Here is an 11,719-nt window from a genome sequence, read left to right on the forward strand (position 1 = left end):
ACCATACCTGATTTTTCTTTTGCTAAGAAAGGAATCAAAATTTCTTAGTAACAGATGAATGGATCAAAATAATTACACGATTATCTATACCCCACGGTGGGTGCCAAACTGTTTACCCGCAAAACAGTATAGCTGAATTTGTAACGTGGTTTTTAGGCAAGTAAATCTATTTGACCCAAAAATCTGAAATGGATAAGAACAGAAATAAGATTATGAAATAGAATTAAAGAAAATACATGCATGGTTAAGTGTTTAGCTTCTCTGATAGCAGTGGCAAGAACAAAATTAAGAATTAAATAAAAAAAGCAATTCTATAGAATGAAAGAAGATGATAGCTTTTTCATACAGAATGTTTCGTGTCTGCCAATAATGCTAATTCCCCTATTTATAGCTTTATTTAGTGAGAAAAGATCCCCAAATCAAGCTCCTCTTGAATGTAAATAAAGCCGTCATTGATGGCTGCATAATGATTGGCTATAAATGCATATATTCTCTGTAACGACTGCTAATGGTATGCTATAATTACGTATTTTAGTCACTTATTGTACTCTAGTTCATTGCACTTTATTCATGTTTGAACTTTAATTGATAGTGTTTTGCACTTATTGTGTGTTTTATACCTTGTAGGAGTGATTTCGAGTGATGTAGATGTTATGGAATGAATTCGAGCTATTTAAAGCTTTGAAGTCTGAGTAAAAGCCCAAGGAATTAAGTCGGGATCGTGTTCGGGGGTCGAGAACCAAGTCTGGACGTCATAACGCAAGAAAAATCAGTACTCTAAGAAATCCTCACTACCGCGGCGCGTAGGCGCCGCGGCTGTGCAAATCTCTGATGTTTGTCAGAACTAGCTCCCTGGATTTCCCCACTAATGCCCCGCATGGCGCGTCGCCCCGTGCGGCACGCCTGTGTAATATTTACAGAGTGAAAATCCAATTTTGGCTAGGAAAAGGTGATTTCATCTGGACCCGACCCTACTTAGTATAAATACATGAAAAAAATATTATTTTCTAGACTTTTGACACATATTCGACCTAAGGAGGAGAAGAAGGAGTTGGAAGAACACGAGCACAAGGATTTCATCATTCCTTCCTCACTCAAGACACGAGTTTGGATTGAATTTATGTTTTCATATACGTTAAATTTATTTATGATGAATTACTCCATATCTATGGAGTAGTTTCCTTTAAGGTTTGAAGGATTTGGTGTATTGATGATTGTTTGTGTATTATAACTCCAGTTTTGTGTATTGAAGCATTTTTGGATGATTTAACTGTTGCATCTATATTCACTTGTTCATGTAATCGAGAGATGCATAACTTGTGATATCTTTGCATTATATTGTTGGTTGAGTTCATTAATTCTTCTTAGTAATCGAAAGTGGCTAGTTGAATTATATATTTAACCTAGTTAGGAGGATAATCGAGAGAGGTTCTCCTACAGACCAATCCACCACGCATTCTTGCATATCTTCACGTGCTTAAATTGGTTCATCTTGCGAGATTGAGATTTAATCGAGAGAGGAGTTTTTACCAAATGTTTGAACTAATAATTGAGTGAATTCGAGAGACTCACTTGAACATTAGAAGTAAATTACCTAGAGTTAGGTCCCAAACAATTATCTTGCACTTATCCTATCAAAACCCGATTTTCTCCCATTAATAACTTCCTTGCTTACCTTTGTTGTGATTGTCATTAGTCAATAGCTTTAGATTCTTAGTTAATTTTAGTTAGAAATCATATAAACCTCAACTGTTGATTCTCTTTGATAGCGATCAAGCTAGAAATTATGAGAATATTATTTAAATCCAATCCCTATGGATACGATATTATACTATACTATATTTGATTAGCGAGCATAATTTAGGTGTGTGTTCTGAGCTCTTTAAATTTTGGCGTTGTTGCTGGGGACTGGCAATCAATAGTGTTTGAAATAGTTAGTAGTGCTAATTCAGGAATTTTTTCTTTTTATCTAATTTTATTTTTCTCTTTTTACGGTTGGTGTTCTTTGACTATGCGCAGGTTACAGGTTTAGATTGGTGCATGACTCGAGCTTCTAGTAAAGAAGTGCTACCGTACGAGCCGGAGATAGAAAAATAATTGCGACAGTTGAGGAACGAGAGAAATCTCACTAAGACATCAAAAAAGGTTGGGCAATCCTCAACCAAAGAACTTATGGTTGGAAACAGTGAGGATAATGTAGGTTTGGCTGCGAGAGAAGCAACCCAACAAAAAGAACACGCTGCACGAGATGCTGAGGAAATAGCTATTAGAGATGCGCAGATTATCTATGAAGAAGAGATGGGTCGAATAATTTCTCAAAATCAACCTTTGGTTGCAGACCAGTTTGAAAATATAGCTCCCGGGCCTGGAGACCACTTGGCGATTATGCTAGACCGGTCTATAATCAAGGATTGTCAGGTGTTAGACCACCTCCAATTGCAGCAAACAATTTTGAGTTGAAGCAAGGGTTGCTTCAAACCCTTCAGAATTGTTGTGTCTTTAGATGGAAGCCAAACGAAGATCCAAACACACATCTAATGGATTTCGAGGAAATTTTGAACATCTTTCAATACAATGGTGTGTCACAAGATACATTGTACTTAAGGGCATTTCGCTTTTCTCTTACAAATGATGCAAAACAGTAGCTTCGAAGCTTTCCCACGAGATCAATTAGAACTTATGAGGAGATGACCAGAAAATTCCTTGATAAATATTTCTCCTCGGCTAAGACGGGCAAGTTTATAAGAGAAATCCATAACTTCTGCCAGAAAGATACTAAAACTATTTTTGAAGCATGGGAGAGGTTTAAGGAGATTGTTCGAAAGTGTCAACATAGTGGAATTGAACTCTGGATGTAACTCCAGGACTTTTGGGATGGATTGACACCGGCCTCACGTAGAACATCGAGCAATGCAGCTGGAGGCCCGTTGATGAAGAAGACTCCGGAGGAGATAGTCACAATTCTTGATGAGTTATTTGAAGATGCAAATCAGTGGCCCTCTAAGAGTGCTGAAAGAAGAAGATCAACTAGTGTTCACCAAGTTGATGCTAATACATTTGTACAGGTAAATCTTGATGTTATGGCTAAAGAAATACGAAAGCTGACCTTAGCCTCGATACAAAATGAGCCTCGCGTAGCTTGTGATATATGTGGAAGAGGACACCCTACTCATGAGGATCACGCCTCAACTGAGGAAGTATATACTGTGTGGAACTATAATTTTAATGTAATGGGTCAGAGGCACCCCGATTTTTCATGGAGTTCACCTGGAAGTACTGCGAATGCTTGGCAACAAAATAACTCTAGACCGCAGGGACAAGGATCTCCAGCATACCAAAATTAGCAGAGCCATCAATTTTATCCTCAACAGCCCATTCATCCTGGTCTAGGGGATCTAATGAAGGCTTTCATTATCAAGACAGATAAGAGGCTGGACGCCCATGGAGCAAATATCAAAGAATTGGGCACTGGTTTTCAAAATCTGGAGAGACAAGTGGGACAGATTGCAACAATATTATCTGAGAGGGCTCCAGGAACTCTCCCCATTGATACTGAGAGAAATCCCAAAGAAACAGTGAATGATGTAACTCTGAGAAGTGGGTAAGTATTGAAAGATCCCACCCCGATCCAAAAAGATGTGATACTTGAAAAAGGAAGTGGGGATCAGTTGAACAGTGATGTTGATTTAAAAAAAAGGCCTGATGAAAACTGAGAAAAAGAAGAAGGAGGAAACTTCGAGAAGGGAGGAACATGATGAGAGCGAGCATATGCTTGCTTTACCTTCCCCTCAAAAGGTATATAGAGAATAGCTGGACAAGCAGTTTGGGAGATTTCTGGATGTGCTAAAATAGGTTCATGTAAATTTGCCATTGACAAAAGTGCTCTCACAAATGCTTGCTTATGCCAAATTCATGAAGGAGATCCTTACAAATAAGAGAAAAATCGTGGAGACCTCAGTGGTGAAGCTCACAGAGCATTGCAATGCTATATTGCAAAACAAACTCTCACAAAAATGTGGAGATCCAGAGAGTTTTACTATACCTTTTTCAATAGGAACTATAAATTTTGATAAGTCTTTATGTAATTCTGGTACCTCAATTAACTTAATACCTCTATCTATTTACAGTAAACGAGAGAAGGAGATTGGACAGATAAGGTCAGTGCCAATATCTTTGCTGTTGGCCGACCAAACGACTCTAATACCCGAGGGGATAGTGGAAGATGTGTTAGTTCGGGTGGATATATTCGTATTTCCTGTAGACTTTATAGTGGTGAATATGGAGGAGAACAAGGAGGCCCCCCTCATCCTAGGAAGACCATTCTTAGCAATGGGTAGAGCCATATTGGATATACACGAGAGGAAACTCATGCTTAGAGTGGGTGAGGAGACGGTAACTTTTGATAAGAATGTAGAAAAAGGGGTGCAAAAGGACAAACCAGTTGCAAGTGTTGAGTAAAAAGTGAAGGCCTCAAAAGAGAAGGTTGTGGTGAGCGAGAAAGATAAGTGTGGGGTGTACCCCAAGAAGGCTAAGAAGAAGTTGTATGCATGGATGTATACACTGGTTCGGGCGCGAGGAATGGAGCCCGACTTTGACTCAGACCCCGACTAGACATTCAGGGAAGTTTTCTTTACCTTATGCTTTTTAATTGTGTGTCATGGGGACATGCCACAACTTAAAGTGTGGGGTGGGGGATATGTTGTATGTATGTTTGTATGTATATTAGTTTCCTTTTTGTGTTAGTTTTAGTAGTTAGAGAGAGAAAAAGACAAAAAGATTTTCTTTTGTTAGGTAGTGTAATAATTCCCCCTTGGTTTTTCTATGTGTCACGATTCTTTTTCAAGGTTTTTGTTTGAACCGGGTGTAGTTAGTTTATTTTTGTTAGGAGTAGGAAACCCTGTGCTGTGATTTGAATTAAACGCAATATCTCTTGACTTTATTATGCCTTGAGAATAGTAAGTGCTTTAGTTATAACGCTTAGGCTCAGTTTTTAACTCTTGTATAAGTTCCTTAATGTGTATGATCTTAACTTTGCTTAACTGCTTTGACTAGAGTGTCTTGATAGTCTAATCCTGAGTGAGTTATGTGCTATGTGTGTGTGAGGTTTTGTGTTATTCTGTGCATTGCATTTGATGTTTAGAACTTGCCCCGTGTGTTTGCAAAGTGAAATAGTTATTTTATTCAGTTTTGGAAGTGATTTAAGCGTTTCTTTATTGAGCCAGCTATATATTTTACCCACCAACTTGTTATGTATTGTAGTTAACCTCGTTGAGCTTGTAATCTTGTTTCTTTGGCAACTACATTACAAGCCTTCCCCATTTATTTAAATTGACCATCTATTTAAACTATTACCTCTCGTGAGCACTTGAATTTATTACGAACTTTGAAAAAGGTGAAGTATGGGGTGGTTGATTTGACTTTTGAGTGGAACTATTGAAATAAGGAAGAAGGTGCACTATTTTGAAAAAGTAAGAGCCACTTGAATAGAAAAAGAAAAAATAAGTGTATGATTGTGAAAAATATTCCTTGATAGTGGTAACTTGATGTAATTGTGCTTAAAGAAGTAGGGAGTTAATCTATATTGATGTGAAGGTGGAGTTTTGGTTTGACATAAGTGTGGGGTTTTGAATGGCTAATTGTATGTATTAAAAGTATTTAGGGAGGTGTAGTCACTCTAATATCTACATATATCCTACCCATCCCGCAGCCTACATTACAACCAATTAAAGTTCTACGTGATCCTTGACTGAATGAGCTCAATTAGTAGAGTAGTACACTACGGGCAAGATTATGGTACGTCTTTTGTGGCATATGAGTGTTATTTTTGAGAGTGAGTGAATTCTTTCTATCTTGAGTTTCTAATTATTCTTAAATTTTATTGTGTGTGGAACTACTCTCTATTGTTGTGTGAGGGCACTTGATTTATGAAAGAAAGGTAATGTCGTTGACCTCTGTGTTAAAGTAAGTGAGTGGGGTATAAATAATGTGTGGTGCTTGTGAGTCAAAACTTGAGGCTAGGATGTTACGGTATTGTACTTAATATGTTTTAAATATTCTTGGTATAATGAGTTATTAGAGTTATTTAAAAAGGACGTGTCTATATGAAGTGTAGTTTGATTGCTCGAGGATGAGCAATGATTTAAGTGTAGGTGTTGATGGTAGGCTATAATTACGTGTTTTAGTCACTTATTGCACTCTAGTTCACTGCACTTTATTCATGTTTGAGCTTTAATTGATAATGTTTTGCACTTATTGTGTGTTTTATGCCTTGTAGGAGTGATTTCGAGTGATGTAGATGTTATGGAATGAATTCGAGCTATTTGGAGCTTTGAAGTCTGAGTAGAAGACCAAAAGATCAAGCCGAGATCGTGTTCGGGGGTCAAGGACCAAGTCTGGACGTCAAAACGTAAGAAAAAATCGTACTCTGAGAAATCCTCACTACCGCAGCGTGTGGGGCGCCGCGGCTGTGCAAATCTCTGTTGTTTGTCAAAACATGCTCTCTGGATTTCTCCACTAATGCCCCGCATGGCGCGTCACCCCGTGCGGCGCGCCTGTGCAAATTTCACCAAAGACTCACATCCAAAGGGGTAGTTCTCCCCACACAAAGTTGGCAAGATAGTTACCTCAAAGAATCTAGACCGTTACTCTAAAATGACCTTCTCGAGTGAATCACCCTCCAGACGGCTCAAATCTAACCAAAATAACTTCAATATAGAAATAAAACTCGTAGAAAATAAATTTCGGATAATAAAGCTTCAATCTTTAACAAGAACTAAAAGTCAAACCAAGGCCCACATCTCGGAACCCGACCAAAATTATAAAATTCGAACACTCATTCGATAACGAGTTCAACCATACCAAAATTATCAATTTCCGTTATCAATTCGTCATTCAAATCATCATTTTACATTTTGAAAGATTTCTACAAATTTTTCCCAAATTTTCAACTTAATTCACTAATTAAATGATGAAAATAGCAACGGATTCATAAAATAGAACGAGATTCAGGTAGAGAACATTTACCCCAATGATTGCTTGAAAAACCGACGAAAAATCTCTCAAAACCGAGGTCTACAACTCAAAATATGAAAAAATGGCCAAACCCTCGACTTATATGATTCTGCCCAGAACTTCCGTATTTGCGGACAAGGAAGCGCATATGCACTCTCGCATTTGCGAGTAAAAGTTCACATCTGCAAACTCATCTTACCAGGTCAGGATCCGCATATGCGGCAAATACAGTCGCACCAGCAACATCGCAGAAGCGCCAAAAGAACCGCAAGAGCGAATAACTTCACATATGCGATCGCTGGGCCGCAAAAGCGGCCATCGCACCTGCGTGCCAATCTCCGCAGAAGCTCCCTCCCTCCCAGGCCACTATGATCGCAAAAGCGACCAGGCTCACGTAGAAGCTGAGCCACACCTGTGCTCCAAAATGTCGCAGGTGCAAAGCACCAGATCCAGACCTGCCCCAAAACAAGAAAATGATTTGAAGCTTGTCTGAAACACACCCGGGCCCCTCGGGATCCCGTCCAAATTACCAACTAGTCCTATAGCATATCACGGACCCGCTCGAGGTCTTAAATCACGTCAACCATTGTCGAAACTACAAATCGGCCCATGAATCAAACTTATAAATTTCCAAATCTTCTAACTTCTAAAACTCGCACCGAAACATATCAAATCAACCCGGAATGATGCCAAATTTTGCATGCAAGTTTCAATTGACATAATAGAGCTAATCCAACTCTCTAAATCAAAATCTGACCCCAATATCATCAAAACCAACTCTCGGTCAAAACTCTCAACCTTCCAAAATTTTAATTTTTCAACTTTCGCTGAAAAGCTTCAAATTACCCCACGGGCCTTCAAATCCAAATTCGAATGCACGCCTAAGTACAAAATCATCATGCGAAGCTATTGAAACCATAAAAATTCCATTCCTAAGTCGTTTACATAAAAAATCAAATTTCAGTCAACTCTTTTCATTTAAGCTTCAAAAAAAGGAATTGTTCATTCAATTAAATCACGAATCATCTGAAAACTAACCTCGACCACATACGCAAGTCATAATACACATTACGAAGCTTCTCGAGACCTTAAGCCTCCAAAATAGACGGGGACTTCAAGGTCTGTGAACGCTGACAGATCTACCTTGAGTCTCCGGACAGCGGACCAATAGCAAAATCTCGATCAACCCAAGCCGGTATCAAAATCTGCACAGAAAGTGCAGAGTGCAGTATCAGTACAACCGACCCCATATATTGGTAAGTGTCGAGCCTAACCTCGACGAAGTAGTGACGAGGCTAAGGCAAGGCACCTACAAATCAACCTGCACAATTTAACAGTTTATATACAAATAATAGAAATGAAGAACTAAACAGGAAACATCGGGAGGGGAACATGGTGAGGGGATTATGAGATAAAGAAATACAACGGAATGATAACAGGAGCAGTCAACACACCAAGAATCAACAAGAATAGTGTATACGGTAAAGAAAAAATGCACGGCATCACCCTTTGTGCTTTTACTCTCAATCTCACCATAAAATTAATAGAAACGGCACGACATCACCCTTCGTGCATTAACTCTCATATCATGGCACAGCATCACCCTTCGTGCATTAACACTCACAATATGGCACGGCATCACCCTTTGTGCATTAACACTTACAATATGGCACGGCATCACCCTTAATGCATTAGCACTCACAATATGGTACGACATCACCCTTCGTGCATTAACACTCTCCCTTACCATAATGCAATGCATAAATAATAGCAGGGAGATAGAATAACAAGTACAAACCTTACTTCCACATTTGATTCCATAATATCAATCTCAACTTGAAATAAAAACTCAATTATCACCAGAAAGTCCGTAAACATAATAAGAACGATAAATTGAACAATACTAGTATAAAACGTAGCAATTAGGTATAGGAATGAGACAGTATAAGAAAAATAGAGAAACATGAAAAATAGGTAAATTGACGGCGCATAAGTACTCGTCACCTCACATATACGCCGCTCACATGAATTTCACTTAGCAAATAATCTAAGGTTCCTATTTCCCTCAAGTCAGGGTTAGACACAATACTTAACTCGCTCCGAAGGCCACTTAATTCTCAATCACAACTTTTCCTTTGGGATTCACCTCCAAACCACTCGTATCTATTCAAAAATAACTCAATAATATCAAATACTGCTAAAGGAATCAATTATATTGCTTAAATTAAATTTTCCAAATTTTCCTCCAAAAAGTAAAAGAATCGACCCCGGGCCCGCTTGGTCAAAACCCAAGGTTCGGACCAAAATCCATTTACCCATTCACCCCCGATCCCGAATATATAATTGGTTTTGGAATCCGACCTCAAATTGGGGTCTAAATCCTCAAATTTCCGAAATTTCTAGTTTCTACACTAACCCCTAATTCTACCACGAAAACTTTAGATTTTAGGTTGATAATTGAAGAAATGTAATGGGTAATTGAAAGAAAATGGTTTAGAATCACTTACCAACACTTTGGGGAAGAAAATGACTCCTAAAAATTGTCTCTACCCGTTTGGTTCTTGAAAAATATTGAAGAAATGGCTTAAACCGGTGTTTGATTCTGTTTTATGCACTGGACGACAGTGTGCATCGCATTCGCGAGGCCACTGTCGTATTCGCGAATGGTACTGGCTGCCAAGCCTTCGCGTTCGCGAGATCCTGCTCGAGTTTGTGATGGCTACTCCCCCTGGCCTTCACGTTCGCGATGAAGGAACGACCAACCCTCCCCCAGGTGTGCCTAACACTACACGTTCGCGATGAGCTGGTCGCGTTCGCGAAGGGTAACGCCCCCATCGCTTCGCGTTCGCGACAAAGCCTTCGCGTTCACAAAGAAGAAAATATCAGCTGTCGAGTTTACTCTTCGCGTTCGCGAGAGTACTTTCGCGAATGCGAAGAAGGACATGCCAGAACACCTGCTGCAGCAAAATACCAAATTTTCAAAGTCCAAAACATCCCGTGGCCTATCCGAAACTCAGTCGAGCCCTTGGGGCTCCAAACCAAACATGCACACAAGTCTAAAAATATCATACGAACTTGATCGCGCGATCAAATCGCCAAAATAACACCTAGAACTCTTAATTTAGCACCAAATCAAATGAAATTCTCAAGAACACTTTAAAGTTCATATCTTCTCAACTGGACGTGCGAATCACGTCAAATCAACTCCGTTTCTCACCAAATTTCACAGACAAGTCTTTAATATCATAATGAACCTGTACTGGGCTCCGAAACCAGAATATGGATCCGACACTAACAATACCAAACATCAATCTAAGGTTCCTATTTCCCTCAAGTCAGGGCTAGACACAACACTTACCTCGCTTCGAAGGCCACTTAATTCTCAATCACAACTTTTCCTTTGGGATTCACCTCCAAACCACTCGTATCTATTCAAAAATGCCTCAATAATATCAAATACTGCTAAAGGAATCAATTATATTGCATAACTTAAATTTCCCAAATTTTCCTCCAAAAAGTAAAAATATCGACCCCGGGCCCGCTTGGTCAAAACCCGAGGTTCGGACCAAAATCCATTTGCCCATTCACCCCCGAGCCCGAATATATAATTGGTTTTGGAATCCGACCTCAAATTGGGGTCTAAATCCTCAAATTTCCGAAATTCCTAGTTTCTACCATAACCCCTAATTCTACCATGAAAACTCTAGATTTTAGGTTGATAATTCAAGAAATGTAATGGATAATTGAAAGAAAATGGTTTAGAATCACTTACCAATATTTTGGGAAAGAAAATGACTCCTGAAAATCGCCTCTACCCGTTTGGTTCTTGAAACATGTTGAATAAATGGCTTAAACCAGTGTTTGATTCTGTTTTATGCACTGGGCGACAGTGTGCATCGCTTTCACGAGGCCACTGTCGCGTTCGCAAGGCCACTGTCGCGTTCGCGAAGGGTACTGGCTGCCAAGCCTTCACGTTTGCGATGGCTACTCCCCTCTAGCCTTCGCGTTCGCGAGGCATTGCTCGCGTTCGCGAGGAAGGAACAACCAACCCTCCCCCAGGTGTGCCTAACACTACGCGTTCGCGAGGAGCTGGTCGCGTTCGTGATGGGTCACGCCTCCATCGCTTCGCGTTCGCGACAAAGCCTTCGCGTTCGCGAAGAAGAAAACTTCAGCTGCCTAGTTTACTTTTCGCGTTCGTGAGAGTACCTTCGCGAACGCGAAGAAGGACATGCCAGAACACATGCTGCAGCAAAATACCAGATTTTCAAAGTCCAAAACATCCCGTGGCCTATCCGAAACTCACCCGAGCCCTCGGGGCTCCAAACCAAACATGCACACAAGTCTAAAAACATCATACGAACTTGCTCACACGAGCAAATCGCCAAAATAACACCTAAAACTCTAAATTTAGCACCAAATCAAATGAAATTCTCAAGAACACTTTAAAGTTCATATCTTCTCAACTGGACATCCAAATCACGTCAAATCAACTCCGTTTCTCACCAAATTTCACAGACAAGTCTTAAATATAATAATGAACCTGTACCAGGCTCCTGAACCAGAATATGGACTCGGCACTAACAATGCCGAACATCAATCAATTCTTAAAAATAATTAATTTTCAGACTTTTAATTTTCATCAAAAATTTATAACTTGAGCTAGGGACCTCCGAATTTGATTTCGGGCATACACCCATGTCCCATAATT

General features: G+C 39.7%; 1 non-coding gene across 1 annotated transcript; it reads right to left on the reverse strand.

The window, feature by feature from the left end:
- Positions 1–2,735: 2,735 nt before the first annotated feature.
- On the reverse strand, positions 2,736–2,842 carry LOC142180413 (small nucleolar RNA R71). The gene has a single exon (XR_012709038.1). It is a non-coding gene; the product is annotated as a small nucleolar RNA R71 (small nucleolar RNA).
- Between the last annotated feature and the right edge of the window lie 8,877 nt (positions 2,843–11,719).

This window comes from Nicotiana tabacum, chromosome 4, assembly GCF_000715075.1.
Source record: "Nicotiana tabacum cultivar K326 chromosome 4, ASM71507v2, whole genome shotgun sequence".
NCBI classification, from domain to species: domain Eukaryota; kingdom Viridiplantae; phylum Streptophyta; class Magnoliopsida; order Solanales; family Solanaceae; genus Nicotiana; species Nicotiana tabacum.